The 12,308-nt window shown below is 31.9% G+C and overlaps 1 protein-coding gene across 1 annotated transcript in view; it reads left to right on the plus strand.

Annotated features, from left to right (window-relative positions):
- The window catches only part of CSMD1 (CUB and Sushi multiple domains 1), a 2,669,009-nt gene that overhangs the window by 1,678,319 nt on the left and 978,382 nt on the right, over positions 1-12,308 (plus strand).

Consider the following 12,308-nt stretch of genomic DNA (forward strand, 5'->3'; position numbering starts at 1 on the left):
TTTAAGTTTTACAGTTAGTCTTTAGAAACAGATAATTTATATCAATTTTTGAGGACTTCTATTTCTTTGACTAGTATACATCCATACTCAGAGATAATCTGAGAATGTCAATTTTAAACTACTTGTTAGGATGTTGTATCTAACATGTCTTATAGCTGTAGAGGTTCACAAGGTTTAAAGAATGAACAGGTTTATTATGTTATTAAAAATTGTATTAGAACCCATAAAAGTAGTACTATCAGAGAAAGGGAGAAACTATTACCTAAAATAATGGCAGTCACTTATACTTCACAATAAATAGACATAGTAGATATGTTGCTTTTTGGAGCTATTAATTTTTCATAAGCTTTAGGTGGCAGCCATCACATTATTCAACCTGTTGTTTCTCTTCAGCTCCTCAAAAAGGATGCTAACAACAACTTTTCATAAATCATTAGTTTCTTGTTGATGTTATATATAAGCTTTACCTAATAGAGCACCTGTAATCTCTTTCAATAATTCCTTTCTAGCTGTTATCTCAGTTCAATAATCTTGGACAAAAACCTTCCCTCATAAATATGGACAGGACTAATATTAGAGCTCCTTTTGAGGAGACTTAGACACTTTCTTCCCCAAACCACTGCAATCAAATTTGCTATATTGCACAAGTGAACATTGATCTCTGTTTTCTCTGTAAATTAAATTTTTCATACCTCTTACTTCCACAACTATACTTTGCAATCAGAAGCACTGCATTTTTAGTACTGAATTCTTTTGAAGCCCATACCTTGGGATGCTTTTCTCTTCACATTCTCCTATAACTTCCTGGGATTCCAGAATCTGGGGTTTAGTATCATCCAGTTTCACATATCTTTCCATGATATGTTGGATAATGAAATGAGCAGGGCAGATGATTGGAGAATACAAGGGAATAACAGTGTGATGCTTGTAGAAACAATAATAATACATTTGGTATTTTAGGACTTTTGAAAGCAAAGATGATCTCATTTTTTTGGTAGTTGTATCCTATAGGTTATATTCCTAGCACTTAGGACAGGGCCTGTAATATAAGTTCATACTCAATGCTTTAATGGTCATTCATTTGTAGTGGATATAGGGATAGTCCTGAAATCAAGAAGACCAAGATTCAAATCTTGCCTCTGATGCATACTGGCTAAGGGAATATAGGCAAATCCTTTAAACTTCCAGAGTTGCTCTAAGCAATTCTCTAAAAAAAATAAGTTGTGAATTTGTTGTTGATCTTTATCAATCGAGGAATTTTCTATATACACAAGAAATTATTGTACTGGATATCTCTTTCCCATATTAAAAAATAAATCTGTCAAATTTGTCAATTTTCTGTTAAATTTGTTAATTTTCAACTAATCTGAATTGAATATTCAGATTAATTTTGTTTGGCAGATCTATATTTTTTAGTGATTTGCAGCATTTGGTCAGTCTTTTTTTAATGATCTTTTGGGAACTGACTCTTGGTCATATATCATAGGGTTAAGGAATTGGAGTAGAAAGTGAGAATAAATCTAGAGGTCTAGGGATTTGTTCAATCATTTCAATTGTACACAATATTTTGTGCTTCTGTTTGGGATTTTCCTGGTAAAGAGATTAAAGTGCTTTACCATTTCTTCTCCAGTTCATATTATAGAAAAGGAAATTGAAGCACAAAGGGTAAGATGACTTGTCCAGAGTCACATGGCTAGTTAAGTGTCTGAAGTCAGATTTGAATTAAGAAAGAGGAATCTTCCTGACCACAGGCCCTATAGTCTATTACTGTGTCACTCTTGCAGGGATTTACTTATGATTTACACAGGATTTTAAAGGCAATAAGTCTAATAAGAAGAGCAGTTTGAACCCAAAGCTTTAGACTCTTGAGTCCTTGGTATTTCCACTGTATCATAATATATCTTTTATTAATATAAATTCCCTGAATATCTTGATTTAAAAGCTATGAGAGATATTTATTTCCTAACAGCAAACAAAGCTATCAAGGATGTTATCGCTTACATTTTTAATGTATGATTTGCTTGAACAATAGTAATAGAGGGCTATTGGAAATATTGTTATAGAATAGGCATTTTTATTATTTTCTGTGCTGGATTTCTGGAATCAAGTGCTCTAGAGCTAACAATAGAGTAGATTTTGGCAGCAGGAAAAAAAAAATAACAGCCCCATTAATTTCTAACAGTTGTGTAAAGCTTTAATAAAACATGCAGGATAATTATGCAATCTACTTTTCTCCCCTTATCATAAAACAGAATAATGTAAAGTTGTACAATTGTTACAGATCCTTGCTTTCTCAAAACAGATCCACCCCTGTACAGTAGCAATAAGCTAGGTTGTATGAATTGCTTCATAAATCAGGTTAGTAAATTATGCTTGCAGTTTCTAAATAGGCCTTTGTCACTGCAGGAGCTAAAATATCTTATAAAATGCTATGCAAAAATCTTGCTGTGAAGAGACTGACTATCTAAATATATTGAGGAGAAAAACATCACTTGTAATGAGCAAAACAAGGTGGTTCATTTTTTTAAAACAGCATTTACATATATAATTTCTAAAATAATGACAAGAAAGGATCTATAAAAAATATAAAATAAGGTATAATCTGATTAAATTATAGATATTTAAACTGAATTATTATCCAGCTAGAAAATGGAACTACTATTTAGATAGTTTGGGCTTATGATTAGACAGCAAAATTGATTCTCCAAAGTAAACATCTCCTATTGTAAACTAAATGGAAAATGAATTGTGTTCAATCCAAAAGAAGTGCTCAGCAACCTATAGAAGCATGCTTGAGTATTCAATGGCATCACAAAACTGTTTATTTACAATATTGAGTTTTAAAATTCTCAGTCTACATTTTTAGTATTTCTTGAATTGTGTTAGCAAACAAAAAGTGCAATATAAATACAGTACATATATACTAATTATGTGTATGCATTTCATTTAGAGAATCTGCATATGAGTTAGAAAGAACCATAGAAGTCAATAACGAATTAATTCGTTAAAGTAAATTCATTATTTTATAGATCACTTTATAGAACTATAAAACACTCTTCTTTTATTAACAAAATTCTCTTAGGTAAAACTACCAGCCATCCCACCCATATCAAAATTAAGTTGAAAAAATGGAGTTGTTAGGTACAGAAACTTACAATTCTTACTCTATTACTTTGATAATTCTGTAGGTTTATTACCTATATTGTGGGAGTAAAGGAGAGAAGTTATAAAACTCTAGAGATTAATAATTTGAATAGAATTGGAAAATTAAGTATCCATGAAAAGAAAAAAAAGAAAAAAATTTAATCATAAATATAGGAATGTAGGAAGTTGCTTGGCTTCTTTTTCTCCTGGTGAAGTAACCCACCACCTTCTATCAACTACTAGCTTTGTCCCTTCCCTAGTCCTCCCCCCAGAACATATATACATATTGTTGAATGCCTGTAATTAAGTCCTAGTGTCATTTAAACTCATAGACTCAATTACGTTTTACAAAAAGATATTTCAAAGATAAAATAAAAATAAATAAATTATATATAATATATATATATATGTGTGTGTGTGCGTGCGTGCGTGTGTGTGTGTGTGTGTGTGTGTGTGTGTGTGTGTGTGTATGTGTGTATTTCCCCCCAACATTCTGAGGTCATATTTTCCCTTATATTATCTGGGTTTTTGGGAAGAGTAAGCTTAGAATTTAGCTTAATTGCTACACAGCACCAAGTGTACAGTTGGAACTGGTGACATGTTTACTAGGTGAGTCCATCTCTCAGCTTTTGCTGAGTTATTAAAGGTCATTCTTTCAGGCATTAATGCTCCAGTAACTCAGCAACTCAGATGCTGGACTTGGAATACCAGAGTGCCTTTTTGACCTTTTTAATTCTCAAAGTCAGAGACTTTCATGTCCACCATTTGAAAGAGGAAAGAAAAAATACAGAGCCCAAAGACTGAGGCCATTTTACAGTACCATTCGCTGTGAAAGGGCAGAAGGCCCCATAACTTTCCCCCTTTATAGACTCATTTTTCACCAGAATAAGTAAGCAAAGGAGATTCTTTAGGAATACTTCTGCTGATGGTTTCAGAGAATGCTTTTATAGGCAAGTATGTAATTCTTTATCAGTGGAGCTCCTCTTAAGACACAGCCACAAGAAAGGTTCAAATAGAAAAGCAGATATTTTATTATGAATGGACTGAACATTCAGTCCAACAATGGGAACCAAAATTGGATTCTGCTTTGGAAAAGAAAAAAAGAAAGATCTAGATTTTGACTAGGTTGGTGAAAAGTACATTTAACAATTACTGATAATCAATGGAAAGTATTAAAATCTATGTCAAATAAAGAGTATTATTTAATGTAATTAAAACTATCTTATTTAATCTAATTAACATGTTAGCACAAATTATAGATAACATTAAGGATTCCATATTTGAAAATATAGGGCAGAATAGATAATAACAATGAAAACTTGGGGAAGCTAAGGAATAATTATGTAATTAGGTCCTTCAAAACTAGCCATTTGAATTAAAACACAATTTTTAAAAAAATATAATTCCTGTGAACAATTTGTGATATCCACATTAATAGATAAATTTGAATTTAGTTAAACACTGTGAATTGTCCCATGTAATTATGAATACAGTTTGACTTGATGGGCTAAAAGGGGAAATAAAGACAAAATATTACTATGTAAATAGTACTGGTGATTCTATTGAGTGAGACAATCCTTTTAAATTAGCATAAAATAGATGATTTTATTGTTATTCCTTCCTATAAAATCCATTGTTAGATTATCAATGAGAAGTATATCAGTAGAAACACATCAGTGAGAAATATATTAGGCACAGCACAATATTAGAAGTATGTGATCTCAGGATTAATGTATAATCCATATATAATATAATCTATAAAATACCCTATAGATATATAATCTATAATATAAAAATAAGTTACCCTCAAAAAGGCCTTTTATTATTTTTACTGGTCATCTAGTAGATGTACTATGTTCACTATGATTGCATGTGTCCTCTCTTGTCTTGAGTGAAACATCATAAAGAAAGTTAGGCACTTGTATAATTGTTGTGCCACAGTTCGCTTTTTAGTGTCCTGCCTCAGTTTCCCTAATTGCCCTGCCTCAGTTTCCCTAAATTGTTCTACCTCAATTTCCCTTGTTGCAACTCTCATTTTCTGCCCATTAGAACTGAGATAATTAGGGTTGTGGAGATCTGACATTCCAGAAGATAAGACTCCAGAAATCCTATTTCAGTTTATAACTAAATTTCAGACTTCCTAGCTCTAAGCTGGACACCTACTTAATTCCCAATTTGTAAGAATTTATGGTCCTACCTTCCAAACTGTCAGAACCAGATTAATGGTCCCTGCCTGGAGATTCCGGATCAACAGTTTGGACTCCACCCCCCCTTTGTCTTAGAGCCCCAAGTTTGGAGCCAAGCATATATATATATTGAGAATTCACATTCACTGCTGGATGCTTTGGACATTAGCCCTGGGGGCAACATGCCCCCAGCACAATCTCTCCCTTTCAGAAATCCAAATAAAATATTAAAAACTCTCTAATCTCTGCCTTGCCTTAGTTTCTCCTGCATTACATTATCATTCTCTAATGTAATTACACCTATATATGTGAAGCCCCATAAGGGATATCCTTCTCTCTTACTTCTAATTTGCTCATTTTAGTTTTAGTTTTTTCTTCTTTTTCTTTCTTTTTTTTTTTTTTTTTGAGATTTTTAAAATTTTTCTCCTAATAGGTAGTTTATTTGGTTGTAATAATAATAAAAAAAAAGTTGTATTCAATTGCTTCAAAAGTTTCATCTCAGCTTGGTATAATTTCTAATATAGACTACTTTCTCTTAAGATACTCTACCATTCTTTTTGGCTATAACTGTTTAAAGGTAGTATAGTTTATGGGTAATTTATGAAAATCTCAAGAGTAAATTTGACTATATCTATTTTGACCATTTTAGCTGATTTTAAGATATATTCTCCAAGGAAAATATAATGTCATTACATATAATACTATAATAGAATCTAACTGGATCAGGTGGTAGAGAGATCTTTGCCACATTGTTGCAAATTTGGGTTTTATTTAGGTATTTATAATGTATAGAAAAAAGAGGTAGAATGTGGTAACACATAGAGATCAGGCCTCAGATTCAGAAGCCCTTAGTTTAAAAGTTCTACATTTGTCACATATTGACTTTATGACAAAGATTTATAGCAAGGAGCTCAACTTCTCTGGGCCCCAAGAAGTTTTTTAGAATATAGATTGAAGAGCAGCAGGTGCTAAGATTTTTTTTGTTAAATAGAATTTCTTGGCAATCCTACATGGATGAAATAAAAGTCAGATTAAAAAATAAAATAAGGCAAATAGTTGTTATGGACATAAAATTCAAAGGATATGCAAATAACTTTTTAAAAATTGAGCTGATATGTATTTTATCTACATTGAATATAAAGGAAAGAACTCACACCCTTTGTGATGGTATATAGAAAGGAAGAGTTATAGTTGAATGTCTAATCTCTTTAGATTCTGGGGAAAGATACCATCTCTTTTCATTGAAAAAAAAAAAACATTATAGAGAAAAGTTTTGAAGTTTGAATTTAAAGTTGTTAGAATTAGGTAAAAAACTATCCCCCCCCAAATATGTTGTCTTTTAATATTATTTTCAAAAATTATTATTTTATAGTTTGTGCCCTATAATTTCTTTATAAAGTAGAATACATGAATATCAATTTGAATCAGTAAACATTTTGAAAATTTTAAGTGTAAAATTTTAATTTTTAAAATACTTTTTCCATGATAAGCATTGTGCTAAGTGATAGGGAAACACCACCACCAACAACAAAGATATTTCTTGTCTTCAAGGAGTTTACAATCTAGTGAGGGCATCATTGTAACTAGGGCAGAGATATGATGTTCTAGAATTAAAACTAAATAGAACAACTTGTGGAGAATGAAGAGTTATCAAGAAATTTCTGAGTCCTTTATAAAGATAGGATAAGGAAATCCTCACTATTCAAAATTTAAGGCATACTTAGGATATATTTTTAGGCTACAGTCTGCATATTGTGTTTTTCATGTCACTGAAAATGACTGAAATTCTATTTCTTTTTAAATGTTGAAGGAAATGATATATTCTGTAAATCAGTAATCATTCCCAGTCACCATATTACTAATTTAAAATCTACATTAAAAAATAGGAATTGAAGTTATGTTATATAGTGGATAGAGTTTTGGGCTTCAAAAATAATGAAACAAACACTGACATTTTAGTCAGAGGATCCATTTTCAAATCCTATCTCTGATATGTGCTACTGATATGAGTTTAGGCAAGTCCCTTAATCTTCTCCTGAGCCTCATTTTTCTCATCTAAAAAGTATGAAAGTTGGATTAGGTGGCCTCTCAAATAAGGTCTCTTCAAATTCCAAATGAATGGTCCTATGATGGTCATAAAGAATGTCAGTCTCTCTCTTAGTTTCCTCATCTGAAAAATGAGTGCATTGCTCAAGTTGGCCTCCAACATTGCTTCCATCTTTAGATCTAAAATCCTATGATTGAAATTTTATTCCTAATACTAAAGAGGCTTATAAATATGCATATGTCAATTAATTCTGCTGTTACCCATGCAAATTACAAGGACAAAAAAGTATTAATGAATTGTATATTACTAGAGAAAATATTCATCCAGATGAAGTCACAGAGACCAAAGAATCTATTTTTATACTTCCTTATAAATAGTAATACTAGGAGCCCTCTAGTTCAAACCACACCTGAATAACAGTCCCTTCTACAAGGTATCAATCATGTAGTTATCTAATCTTTGCTTTAAGATTGCTAGTAGGAGTGAATCCACCACCTCTCTAGGCAATCCATTCAATTTTTGGGCAATTCTAATTATTAAAAATATTTTTTCCCTCTTTCATCTTATTATAATATGCCTAAATTTGCATTTTTTTAACTTCTACCTATTACAACTAAATATTCCTTTTGTACTGAGACCTCTCTTTGACATAATAGTTTTTTAAATTCTTAAAGTATTATAGCTTTGTTTATATCATAATTCAGGGGAAACTGAGGACAATAGAGATTAGAGAACATTTAATAATTTATTAAATGGAAGAGATTTATTGGGACCAAAGGGATCTATGGTTTGGTCCCAGGGCTGAATGAGACTATTGTTTCCAAGAATCCAGCAGTGAATGTTAGATACAAGATTCTTTGATAGGGTTACAAGAACAATGACATAATGGGGGAGATACCTGGATGGGAATGACCTGATGGGGGGGAGGCACCTAGGATGAGGGTGACATAATTGAGGCAGGCACTAGGATAACATGATGGAGGGAAGTACTGGAGAGGCTCCTAATATTCTAATGAATGGATAGACCTTTATGCCATCAAACATTAAGAGGGAATGGTTATAACCTGAGGCAGAGTAATGGAATAGAACAATTAGGGAAGCTGGGTCAGGACATTAAAAGGGAACTATGGCACAACATTATGGGCATCTTGGTGTGGTGGTATAAGGTTGAGGTGGATTCTAAACATATTACTAAAGACTAGGCAATATGAGTTCTAATTCTATCATGACAGTTGTTCTCTACTCCTATCCAAAATTCCCAATTCCTTCAAATAATCCTCTATTTCATGTTCATATTTCCCATTCTTAACATGAGAAATGTGGTTATATATCTGTATCTTATAAGTGACTACTAAATATATATTGGATTTGATATGGCAGGATCACATGCAAGCCATTACTAACCTGGTTACCCACTTCTGGTTACTTATCAATGCCCTCCCTTCTATATGGCATCCAAAAAAGCATATATTATTGAAGATGAGAGTATAAATTTATATCTACCTGATCTTTTCTACAATTATTGAGTTTGACCTCTAGTAAAACTGCAAACTTTCAAATTTAGGATGATTTTAGCCTCCAGATATAGACTTAGTTTTCTTATCTATACAATGGGATCAGATTAATTTAATTCAGAAGGGATTTATGATGTTTACTTAATTTAACCATCAAAATTATCCACTAATTTTACTCATCAGTTTAAATAAATTAGCATGCTAATTGGATTAAATGTGATAATTTAATTATACCAAATGATTATACTTATTTGATATACTACTTAAACCATCATATCCTATGAGGTCTATCCATTTGTAATATTTTTAAAAAAGAGAGCAGATGGAGAGAAACATAAAGAGATGTTATGTTTAAAAACACTTTTATATGCATATAAAAATATATGACAAACTAAGGAGATTAAGATAAAAATTGAATAATTAAAGTGTTTTTGAAGTGCAAAGTTCCACATATAGAAGTGAAAATCATTACAAATATTAGTAGGAAATTTAAAGGGAACTCTGATTTATTATTTTCATACTTCTCTTTCATAGTATGAATGTAGTTTAGATACTATAAACATGAAACATATAAAAAGTGTGAAATTATTTCAATGCTTAAGAAAATCTTGAATTTACATGTAAACTTAAGCTGAATAAAATGTAAGAAATGTGTCATTTCCTCCAAAAAGAACTCCTATGGCTCCTGTGATTAAATATAATTGGTGATTTTTTCACAAGTCACTAGTAATTCTTTTACTAGTACAATAAAGGTTTGCTTTATATGCAGAACCCATCAGATCCCTAAAATGGCATCTTCATATGGATAATACTAGGGAACTGCTTTTGGGAGAATCCTGATATCTGTTAGGGAAATGCATAGTGGCACTAGCAGAGGCTTACACTCCATAGTAGGCTGATCACATATTGAAGAAAAGGCTTTCTTGCTGACTTTTCAAAGCTTTTCAAAAAATCTCCAACAGCTTCAGCTATGGTAATTTTGTGTCCTTTACTTTGGTGGGACTTTGGCAACACCTTCTCTCAAAATCTCACTCAAGGAATTAAATGGAAGGAGTGTAGTCTTTTCCCCTTAGCAGTTCTAAAAGGTTTTGAGCAAGTATTTGAACAAAGTTCTGAACAAGCCATACATTGGGAATCTTCTTATCCACTACAGTACTAATGGCCTGGGTCATAAGGAACATTTCCTGCAGTGACCTTTGGGAATCCAGCCCAGCAAAGGATTCATCCAACAGTTCTGGAATTTTTGTACATGAACTTGGTGGGCTCAATTTCATCTAGACATTGAAAGTAATTGTGAGTCTAATTCCCAGACCTCCATAGAGGGATTATGTCCCTGAGATGTTGAAGGAAGTGTTTTATATTGTATTCATTCTATATCTTTGAAGTAAATTTGTAAAACCTACTTGATATTAAAAGGTTAAATGAAACTGGGAGATGCTGCTTACTGGATTCTAAATTAGAGAGAACGCAGCTAGAGAGGTATCAAGTTGATGGGCAAAGACCTGTGTTTGAATCCTGACTCTATGCTTTTCACTTAATCCAAAAAATCCAGTTCCCTTATCTGATTTTTCAAAGAATACTACTTCTAAACTCTCTTTTAACTCCAAGTTAATAATCCCATTACTTGTTGAGAGTCGCACACAATAATGTGCTAATAAGTGGTTCATAAATGACTCTTCAGAAAAGATGTATTACTTACCCATTTTAAAATTTAATCAAGTTTTTAAAAAAATTTGCCCATTATTAGGCAATCTACAAAACAATATATCAAACCATGATCATCATTTGCTGATTTCTAAGATGAAAAAATTTACATTGAAACTGTAATGAGAAAAAATGAGAGAAAAGAAACACAGAGAGATAAAGGAGGCAGAGGGGAAGAGTTTTTCTAGACATAATTAGTATGAGCAAAGTTTTGCTTACATCATGAATGGTGTTTTACCAAAGTCTTATGAATCATTTCAAGTGCTAAAGTCCTACTAAGAAGAAATGGAACTTCAGATAAATATTAAGCTGTGTAATTGAACAAATCACTTTATCTCAGTTTCCTCATTTGAGGAAATAAGGAGATAAAGCAACATGATCTCTGAGGCCCCCTCTAGATCTATAATTATGACAGTAATTTAATGGCATTCAACTTTATCCCCATAGAATGAACTTAGATTTTTTTTTTTCCTTACAAAATATGTACTGAAAAAATGAATGAGAGAGATCACCAATTTTTAAAATGTCCTAATAGAAATTTGTTAGCCTAAAGATTTTCTATAATATGATTCATCCTTATTATTAAAGATGCTTTAGTAGAAAGTAGGATATTTTCCACTGACCTTCAACAAATCAGTTCACCTTTCTGTTACTGTGGAGTTTTTTTTTTTTTTTTTTTTTTTTTTTTTTTAACCTATAAAATATAGAAATCAGAAGAGATGACCCCTAAGTTTCTTTTTAGCTTTGACAATTCTATGGACTTCTTGTTCTTGTGGATCCATGGTTCAACACTATGTAGTTTATTATTTGAAGTTTTAATGTGCAGATTTTATCATGTTATTCAAAAAAATTAAAAAAAAAACTTTTTTGTGGATCTGCTTTACAAAATGCATAGGATGAGGGGAGCACTTAGCTCTTTGCAGTCTAGCTCCTGACTACCTTCCTAGCCTTATTTCATATTCCACAGGGCAATAAAATGGACTATTGATTGTTTTGTAATCTTATCCAGCATTCTCCTACCTTTGTGTACTTGTGTGGGACACCTCCCATCATAGCTGAAATCAATTCCTTCATTATCTCCATCTTTCATTGTTTTCCCTTCTTTCAAATACCAAGTTACATTCCATCTCTTCCATGAAGCTTTCTCTCTTCTGAACAGCTAGAGTTCTCCCTGAAAGTCCCATCCTTCTCTTCTTGACATTTCTGTTGCACTTAATGCTTTCTAACTTATACTTATTAGTTACTTTTACCTTTCACATTAAAATTTTCCCTATCACAATTTCTATATATTGTTGGTTGGCATAAGAAATCAAATGAGAATAATGAGAGAATTTTATGGAAACTATAGACAACCCACAAAGGTCTGTAAATGACACAGAAAAGTTTAGAAATTCAGAAATGCATAAAATATATATATAAAATGTTAACATTGACCTACATAGAGCTTAGGACTAAATACTTTGCCCAAATTTTACCATAAGTACTGTAAATACCCAATGAAAGAAAAAAGAAAATAAAATAGACTTCTCTAAGGCAAAAGAATGGCCAAAACATTTTACTTGATTTTTCCAAATGGCTGGGACACTAACTCTTAATCCCATCAATCTGCAAAGGACAACAATAGTTTCAAACCATAAGTTTCTCAAGAGTGTCTTCTATCTCTTTATTCCTACCACTTTGCACTGTGCTATATCCAGAGTGAATGTTTAATCA

The sequence above is a fragment of the Sminthopsis crassicaudata genome, chromosome 2 (assembly GCF_048593235.1).
Source record: "Sminthopsis crassicaudata isolate SCR6 chromosome 2, ASM4859323v1, whole genome shotgun sequence".
In the NCBI taxonomy this organism is placed as follows: Eukaryota; Metazoa; Chordata; class Mammalia; order Dasyuromorphia; family Dasyuridae; genus Sminthopsis; species Sminthopsis crassicaudata.